The sequence below is a fragment of the Macrobrachium nipponense genome, chromosome 34 (genome assembly GCF_015104395.2).
Source record: "Macrobrachium nipponense isolate FS-2020 chromosome 34, ASM1510439v2, whole genome shotgun sequence".
Taxonomy (NCBI): domain Eukaryota; kingdom Metazoa; phylum Arthropoda; class Malacostraca; order Decapoda; family Palaemonidae; genus Macrobrachium; species Macrobrachium nipponense.
The window spans coordinates 57863373-57873102 of NC_061095.1; positions in this window are offsets into that span (position 1 = coordinate 57863373).

Consider the following 9730-nt stretch of genomic DNA (forward strand, 5'->3'; position numbering starts at 1 on the left):
CAGGGTGCTTGAATAATTTACATTTTTTGTCGAACTTACATCCTTTTACCATTCTTTTAGGTTTTTGCATATTTTTGGATGTAGATCTCTGCAATCATCCTCATAGCCATCTAGGTATGCCAACATTTACCATATATTTCATAGTTGTGACATAACTTAGGATGTTGTAGTAACATCTTTCTCCAAATCTGCAATTCCCTCTTTTCAAAAGGTTGCAGACTTTGTCTTTTTGTATATTTTTTCCTCTTTCCCGTCATTGTGTAGAATCTGGGTAGAGCCTCTTCGGATTGCTTTTGTGTTGTCATATCGTAATTTATTTCTTCGTAGGTATGCTGCTTTATTACCTCATATGTAGTATCAATGAGTATCTCTGCATCCATACTTTTATCTTGTTCTTTGTTTTCCTTATCTTTTTCTGTCATTTCAGTTTTGTTTACTTCTCTTCCGTTTTCCTCTTCTTCTTCTTCTTCTTCTTCTTCCTCTTCTTCTTCTTCTTCATCCTCAACTATTTGTACATTCAATCTTGATTTAATAAACATTGTCTATCCATGGTAGACATGTTGAGCAAAAAATTCTTGTGTCTTTTCTCATATCTTGCATTACCTCAGCACACTGTGGATGGGTCGGAATGTTGCATGCAGCACATTTTCTGATTAGGTTTTGTGGATTAACTATGCTATACCACACCTTACACAGTTTACATGCTTTTGGCATTCTTTTTCCTAATGCATCAATTAGGATATTCACAAGGTTTACCTTATTCATTTTCTTTGTCGGAATATGTTGGTTTATGTATATTTTCTTTATGAGTCTCTTGACCACTTGGATTTTATTTGGAACTTCTTCAATTATTTTCAAGATGTTTTCAGTTGATTTGTTCCAGTTTGAAGGATTATATCCTTCTAATATATCTATGAATGCTTTTGTATCTTTTTGGTTAGGACTGTTGCTGATCTCATAGATGAGAAATGCCAGTTCCCTTCCTGCTACCTCATCGTATTGCGAATTTGCCAAGCAAGCTAAATCTCGCCATTTTTTCCCGCAGTTGGAACTTACTGCCATCTTGTTCTGATTTACAGAGAGAGAGAGAGAGAGAGAGAGAGAGAGAGAGAGAGAGAGTATCGTAAAGTTTTTTGTTTCCTGAATTTTTGATGAAGCAAAACCTCCCAGAAATATTGGGAGGAAGCAAGTAATCAAAGAATAAAAAAAGTAGCGAATAAGAAGAATAGTAATTGAGTTATTAAAAGAAACCAGTAAAAAATAATTGGATAATCGGGATTCTGAATAAACGAGAAGGGAAAGAAAACGAGGTGAAATAAACGATTTCTGAATTGGAATGAAGAATTTTAACACTTAACGAATTGTTTGGGAGTCGTGGGATGAACCAGGAGAGGAATTAGCCAGGTAATAAAGAGATGGTGATAACAACTGAGAGAAGAAAATAGGAATCAGGTTAATTACTGAACTGTGCAATGGCCATACGTAGGCAAGGAACTGGGACTAGAAAATTGTATTCAGTAGAGCTGATGTTTTGAAGCATATTATAATGAATAAAACTCAAACTTTTATTTACAATAATTTCAGGTGTTCGGGAACCACAAATATTTTATTTGTCCTTGAAAATGTAATACAAATGTAATTCAAACAGCTAATATAATTAAAGATGAAAATAAGTAAATATTCCAGAGTTTATAATGACCTAACCATGCCTATGGAAACTGGATTCTGTAGATTTATGAATTTATGAAATTTATTCTGTCAAGCATTGAAGAGCCACTTCCGACCTCTGAGCGCTCTCGACGAAAGAGGGAGTTGTTGGAGGGGTTGGACAGCAAAGGGAAGTATCCAGAAAATAAGGAGATTTAGTAGGAGGATCTAAAGGTGGAACTGGGAGGGAACCCCACATTTACAGTAAGAATTAATAGTTAGAGAGGTTGGACAGCAAGACTGAAGACAGGAATCAGCAATGGGGTTAAAGTAAGAGGCTCTAAAACGTGGACGCAGGTATGGGCCAGATGGACGCTGCAGAAACCCTTTAGTAATGCCTACAGTGTACCACGTGAGATGCACTGACGGCAATACCCCACCACGGGTTAGATTTAGGTTTTAGAGCAACTTTTATATATATACATATATATATATATATATATATATATATATATATATATATATATATATATATATATAAAGTTGTCACTTGTCCATGAGGGTCCAGTATTGACGAACCTACACAGTATGAGGATTTGGAACTCGAATCTCGGTTCTGTGTTCCTTAACGAATGCCTTACGTCCGTTGGTTTCAGAATCTGTCGTTTTTCATTTTGGGTTCTTGAGACCTTCTATCCCGTTTGCAGATGAGTGCGAGAGAGAGAGAGAGAGAGGAAGTTGTGCAATGTCTCTCTCTCTCTCTCTCTCTCTCTCACCTTAGAAATTCAATTCTCCTGCACAGTTTACTTGAACGATCATTAAGACCAATCGAATAAATGATCACAGAGAGAGAGAAAGAGAGCGAGAGACAGACAGACAGGCAGAGAGAGAGAGAGAGAGAGAGGCGTCGTGGGGAAGATCTGTTGCATCCAAAACCTCCTAATTTTATTCTGAGCCTTTTCCTCTCCAGAGAGCCCTCACGGATTGTTTATCTCCAGCTTAAAGGCCTCTCTAAGAAGGCGTCATTCATAGCAGGATTTTCTGACATTGTAACATGCATACTTACTTACGTACACACACACACACCTATATATATATATATATATATCTATATATTATATATCTATAATATATATATATATATATATATAATATATATATATATATAAATAGATATAATATAGTAGATATATATAATATATATAATATAATAAAGATATATATTATATATATATATATATATATATATATATATATATATATATATATATATATATGTATTGATGTATGTATGTATGTAATATTAGTGGATATATAATAGTAAGGTGTGTGTATGTGTCTATGAATATGTGTATGCATTCAAGCAAATATACCCGTGATTTCCTGCAAGAAAACTCAGGTGTTAAATAAAAGATTTCATCTCCTGAGAAAAACAGGAATGAAAGGCACAGGAAGAAAACATCATTAGGCATAAAATACCCAGATGGGTCAGGTGCTTTCAAAAGCTGTGTCTTTGTTTCCGTTGTCCTTCTTTGCTTGCTTTTGTGCTCTGCAATTCGTCTGACTGTTTGCTTGCTATTCTGCCCGCCGTGTTTATTACTGTGATTACGTAAAATGCTACGCGTGGATGTTTTGACGATATTTTAACCAAAGGTGGCTCTTGTATCTATTAACAAGAATTCAAATGTTGGAAGAGATAGGAGTGTCACTTCTGGGGAAAAGGGATCATTTTGTGTTCAGCCTTGTTTTCAAAACTCCAGACTTCGGTAACTGAAATCCATTCCCGTAGACTTCTCCAGCCAGTCAATTCGATCTCCGCCTCTGCGGAGATATTCCCACTGCAGGCTGTTTCCCTTCAACCTGAAGCACCTAGTTCGAATCCTCGGAAGAAGTTTCCACTCGATCTGAATACATGTGCTATATAAGGTTCGACGCTCTCGGAGGTACTTTCTCTCCCTGGGTGCTTTCTCCTCCTTTCTCTACAGTAAAAGTGGTCTCAAATGGTTGTTGAATTTCCCATGGAACTTTTACTGTGAAAGCGGTGTCTTTCTCATGACCTTCGTTCTCCTCCCAGATAAAAAAAAAACAAAAAAAGAAAGTGGGAGAAATACGGTTATGATGCATTGTAGTCATTTTCATTATTACTAGAATCTTTAGTAAGCCGTTTACTGCGAAGTAATTATTGCCATTGTTGGCAGAGGCATTGATATTGTTAATGAATGTAGTTTTATAAAATCTCCGGAGGGACAGTGTCCTATTTAACGGTAATAATAATAAGAAATCAATGATGGCTTTCGCCACTTGCGCTTCAAATGGGTAGGCTGGAAGATGGGATTCCTCCACACTTGATAGTTAGTGACGTCAGGAGTCTAGGGTTTTTATAATTTAACGAGAGAAGATAAAATGTTTGAATCAGTTCTTCTCTGTCCGAATGTGAACATCTGTATAAAATCACGGATTGTATGGACGCAAATGATTATGAGTATCATTGTCAAAGAACGAGAAAATTTTGAAAACCCTGAAAATCATGATTTGGATCAGTTTCCGTAAGAACCTCCCAAGACTTTAGGAGCAGCTCTTACAGAGACACCAATCTTCAACTAATATGAATTCAGACTTACTGCTTCGTTTCCTGCAAGCAAGGAAACAGTCTGAGAACAAAGCCAAAATGGGAGGACTTCTGTCAATTTTCTTAACTCTTGCAACTCAGCCACCTTTCATCAAGGCTGCAATAACGACAGAATGCTAAATTTCAGGTCCTAGACTGATCGAAGGAGCTACTGACTCTCAATAAAAATCGATAAAAATCGTCAATTCAAAAGCTCCAGGACCAATTAATATTCATTCGCAGTGCGAAAAGATGAGAGGGTTAGAATTTAGACATTAAATGATGACGGTTAACATAAGTATTCCTCGTTCACGAGTCCTATTTTTATTTTCCTAAAGCTTCTAGGAATAACTGAAAGCTCTCCTCATCAAAGGCTGCCGAATTCCGAGAAAAAATAGAATAGAAAGTGAAGACAAAGCACCTAAATCATCCAAAGATATTTTGAATAATAGCTGGCGAGAGAAGGGAGATTTTAAAAAACCCGGGGAGAGAGAGAGAGAGAGAGAGAGAGAGGCAAACATTTAAGTCTGAGCAAACACGGGTTATTAATGTCCGTGGAAGTTAAGTGGACGATGTAAACATCTCCCTTTTGATATCTGATGGATTTCCTTCGTGTTCCAAAACCTGGCAACCGGAAACTTTCTGATTTCGGAAACGATGTTAATGATATGTAAATTCCTATGTTTAACGATGAATGAAAATAAATACGTGGGTAATTCTACGAAAATATGAATGACCCAGTAATTAAGTGATCTTTCCTCAACAGAAAAAATTAATATGAAAAACAGAACCTTATTATGAAAAAACTCCGCTTGATTTTCAATGGATCATGTTTACCAGAGGGCCACCTTCCTAAATATTATTATTATTATTATTTTGGAGGAAGACCATCCTTTAGGCAAATGCTGTTAAAAAGAATGGCAGAATTAAGCGAGTTGATTTTATATATTGTTTTTTCCTATTTTCCTTACAATTCGCTTCTCAGGCTCAGCGATGTTTCTGAGTAATTGGCCAATATTCTTATTGGGAAGTTTCAAAAAATTATAAATGCCGAAGGTAATCTTTTATTTTATTCGAACAGGATCTCGGGTCCAGGTCAAGCCAGGGTCGTCGTCAGTGCCGGTACTATTCCGTAGGCGTAGTTCAATAATACCAGCTCTAAACCAAAGACGACCCCTGCCCGGAATTGACCAGCTAGATATAAACAGAACAGGACTTTTCGTGTTACTTATGGCCTAACCTTTGACTCGAATCCATCTGGGTGGAAGAGGAAGTCAAGTCCATCACAGAGCCTCCACAAAGTGAAATGAGTTAAACTTCACAAACTAATTATCAGCCTCGATGGATATTATTATTATTATTATTATTGTTTCGTTTCTGTGTTTATTTTATACTTGTATTTTATCATCTGTGTTTGTGAATGGGTGTGTAAATGCAAATCATATTACTTTCTTCTTAAGAGTCTACAGGACATGACCAAGCTGTGAGGATTCGGGAATATCAGAAATATCTCAATTTTTTTAGATAAAAATTTCTCTCTCCGTTGAAAATTCCAGAATTCCAAAATTCCACTCGCAGATTCCCCTCCTGCGTTTATCGACTACGAGACCTCACCTACTCAGGCGTGAAATTCCAGGAAAAAAAAAAAAAAAAAGATAGTAAATAAAACTTGTCAATGCTCCGCTTTCTTTGCACGACCTTCTTGGGAAGAAGAAGACCTCCTTTGCATGTTGCAGAGATGCAGCTCAACACTTCCTTTAAGGTGATGGTTTTGAAAATAATTTTCTGCCTTCCTTTTTAGTTTTCTGCAAAGGAAAACTGTTCAGAGGCTTTGTCTGTCTGTCCGCACTTTTTCTGTCCGCTCTCAGGTCTTCAAAACCACTAAGGCTAGAGGGCTGCAAATTAACGTGTTCATCATCCACCCTCAAGTCATCAGATATACCAAGTTGCAACCCTCCAGCCTCAGTAGTTTTTATTTTATTTAAAGTTAAAGTTAGCCATGATAGAGCGTCTGCAACAACACAGGCTGAAAGTTTCATGGGCCATGGCTGAGAATTTCTTACAGCATTATTCGCATTACAGAAAACCTTGATTTTAGTTTTTTTTTTATCATATTTTCATCCGTTTTATATTTTTTATAAACGACCGACATACATAGTCCAATATCATCTCTCTCTCTCTTTCTCTCTCTCTCTCTCCAGCTGAACCGCCCGTGGTGAATATTCCCTCAAATTGAAAGCTGATTAAGAGTTGATTAGGCAATTATATATATTGGAAAGCTACTAGTATATATCTGGCAAGAGCGAAATCATATCATATAAAAAAAAAACTTTCCCAGGATTTTATATGACAAAAAAAAAGCCACAACTCCCTCTTTTAGTCGAACAGAGAAAAGAAAAATACAGTGAAAGTCTTAGCGATTTTCCAAAACGAAAGGAAAAGGTTTTCACGGTGTCTGGGGAGAGAAAAATCGGGGCCATTTTTGCCACCTCACGGAGGAGGGTCACGGGATCTTTGGGGAGTGAAAAAATAGTCTTGTTCTGGCGAATTTCTCGACTTTTAATATGTTCCTCTTATGGATAGCTGCTCAAGTTCACTGACGGTATAATGATATTATGAAATACTCTCCTGTGTGGAAGAGTCCAGACAGATTTCATTAATAAGTGATCTCTTCCTTCCGTTTTCCCTTCACTTTTTGTTGCTTCTTTCGAAGGAACGTCTCAATAATAATAATAATAATAATATGTTTTGTTAAAGATGATGGCAGCATCAGTGGAATTGATTTTATATATGGTCTTTTCAATTCTTCTTATTATTCTCTTCTCATCAGGGCTGATATTTGCTAATAGCTGGCCGATGTTCATATCTCGGTGAAAGAAATGTTTTCTAAAAATAATAATTTATTGATATGATAACAAAAGTGGTTAACAAATCTTAGTCTAAGGGTGTAACGGAATTCCAACGTTTCCAACCGTATCATCGGTTCATTTTCAAGGAAAGGTGAGCTTGAACTGATTGAAATGGGGTCGTTCGGCGGTATTTATTGTGTCCCAGGTGCTCTGTCTGATGGGCGCAGCGCCCATCAGACAGAGCACCTGGGACAATAAATACCGCCGAACGACCCCATTTCAATCAGTTCAAGCTCACCTTTCCTTGAAAATGACCGATGATACGGTTGGAAACGTTTGGAATTCCGTTACACCCTTAGACTAAGATTTGTTAACCACTTTTGTTATCATATAATAAATATTATTTTTAGAAAACATTTCTTTCACCGAGATATGAACATCGGCCAGCTATTAGCAAATATCAGCCCTGATGAGAAGAGAATAATAAGAAGAATTGAAAAGACCAGATATAAATCAATTCCACTGATGCTGCCATCATCTTTAACAACAAAACATGTTTGAGAGAGGGTCTCCTACCTTCAAATAATAATAATAATAATAATAATAATAATAATAATAGTAATAATATATGAACGTAGGAGACCCTCTCTCAAACATGTTTTGTTAAAGAGTATAGCAGCATCAGTGGAATTGATTTTATATATGGTCGTTTCAATTCTTCTTATTACTTTCTTCTCATCAGGGTTGATATTTGCTAATAGCTGGTCGATGTTTATATTCTGGTTAAGGAAATCTCTTCTAAAAATATTAATTCATTTAGGAATAATAATAATATACTTTGGAAGCTTGAATCAAGTGAAGTGTGAAAATGAAGTGATTATATAGTTTATAATATATCATGAGAAATTTTTATATATTTATTTTAGTGTCTATACGACTACTTTTAGTCGGTTGTTATATATATATATATATATATATATATATATATATATATATATATATATATATATATATATATATATATATATATATATATATATATATGTGTGTGTGTGTGTGTGTGTATAATAATAATAATATAATAATAATAATAATAAAACCAAACACCTAGTTCCAGTATCCGTGTCCTTTTGTCACCCTCGGGGAAATGAAGTGTGTCCAGCTGCCTTCGTCATAAACCAATAATAACTTCTGAAAGGGCGATGTAAGTATTCTGGGCCACTTTTGAGAGAGGCGCCGCCGTTGTCTAGGGAATTGTACTTTTTTCCGTTGTTTCCCCTTTTTCCGTTGAGCATTTTTTTTCCCAAAGGACAAAGGAAATGAAGTGGTAAAGAAGGGAGATAGGAGGTTCTATAAACTTTATTTATTTTATTAATAGAGAACTTGAACACCGCTAACGTTTTTTTAAGAAGAAGAAATGAATTGAGAGAGAGAGAGAGAGAGAGAGAGAGAGAGAGAGAGAGAGAGAGAGAGAGAGACCAGATAAGCGGCTATAATAATAACTATTATTATTATTCAAACTGTATATAAAAATGTATTATTTGGGAGTGTGTTTATAAAGGAAATACAATTTAAAAACATTGAATGAAGTGCCTGTACTATATGTTAAACTACCGGTAAATTGTTTACAGTAATTTAGTCTGGTAAAAAAAAAGAAACCAAGTTACTACAACCAAATGATAGCAACACAAAACTCTACAGGGACAGAACTTACACTAATTCGCTGTTTACAAAATTACGATATTTTAATCTTGACATCGAACCGTTTGGGCCACACTGCTTTGTTGGATCTCTATGTATTTGATTTTACGTAAAATTGAAATAACGTTGACGTAGTATTAATCAGACTCACAAAAAAAAGCAAAAGTCCGATAATATTTTTAGTCTAGAAGTCTAAAAGTTTGAAAGTGTGAAAGTCTATAAGGCTGGAATTATGAAAGTCGGAAAGTCTGGAAACCTGGAAGATTGGAAGCCTGAAAATCTAAAATTCTGGAAGCCAGAATGTTTAAAAATTGAAGGTAGAAATTAAAGGTGTCTTAGAAGTAGCAGTAATCAAACTAAAAAGAAGAAAAAATAGTAAAAATCGATATATAGTATTTTTAACTCTGAAAGTTTCACCGCTACATAATCATTCTGAGCCTTTACATATTCTCTCGTTATTTTCCATCCCTGTTTCCTAGAGAGAGAGAGAGAGAGAGAGAGAGAGAGAGAGAGAGAGAGAGAGAGAGAGAGAATACTCTAACTATGGTATATATTTTATACCTTTGTCGTCACCTTCTACAAGTACTCTACTCTGTTATTTTGTAGGTAAAGACTTTTGATATATAACTGTAAAATGCTTGTCACCTTATTATCAGTTCCACAATATTGCCCTTTCGTGTTATGACATCATAATATTCTAATTACATAATATTCTTTTTTTAATCAGATCACAAAGACATTTCATTCCTGTCGATTTCCACAAATGTCTTGGATAAGTTTCTTGAACAAACGTTTGAAGAATTGGAGAAGTTAAGATATATTTGTGGCTTAATATGAAACTATTTGGTATGTAGTTTGTCTGCCGGTAACTGCCTTCTTCATAGACCTTCATAATAACGATGATAAAGTAGTATTGGTAGGGGAA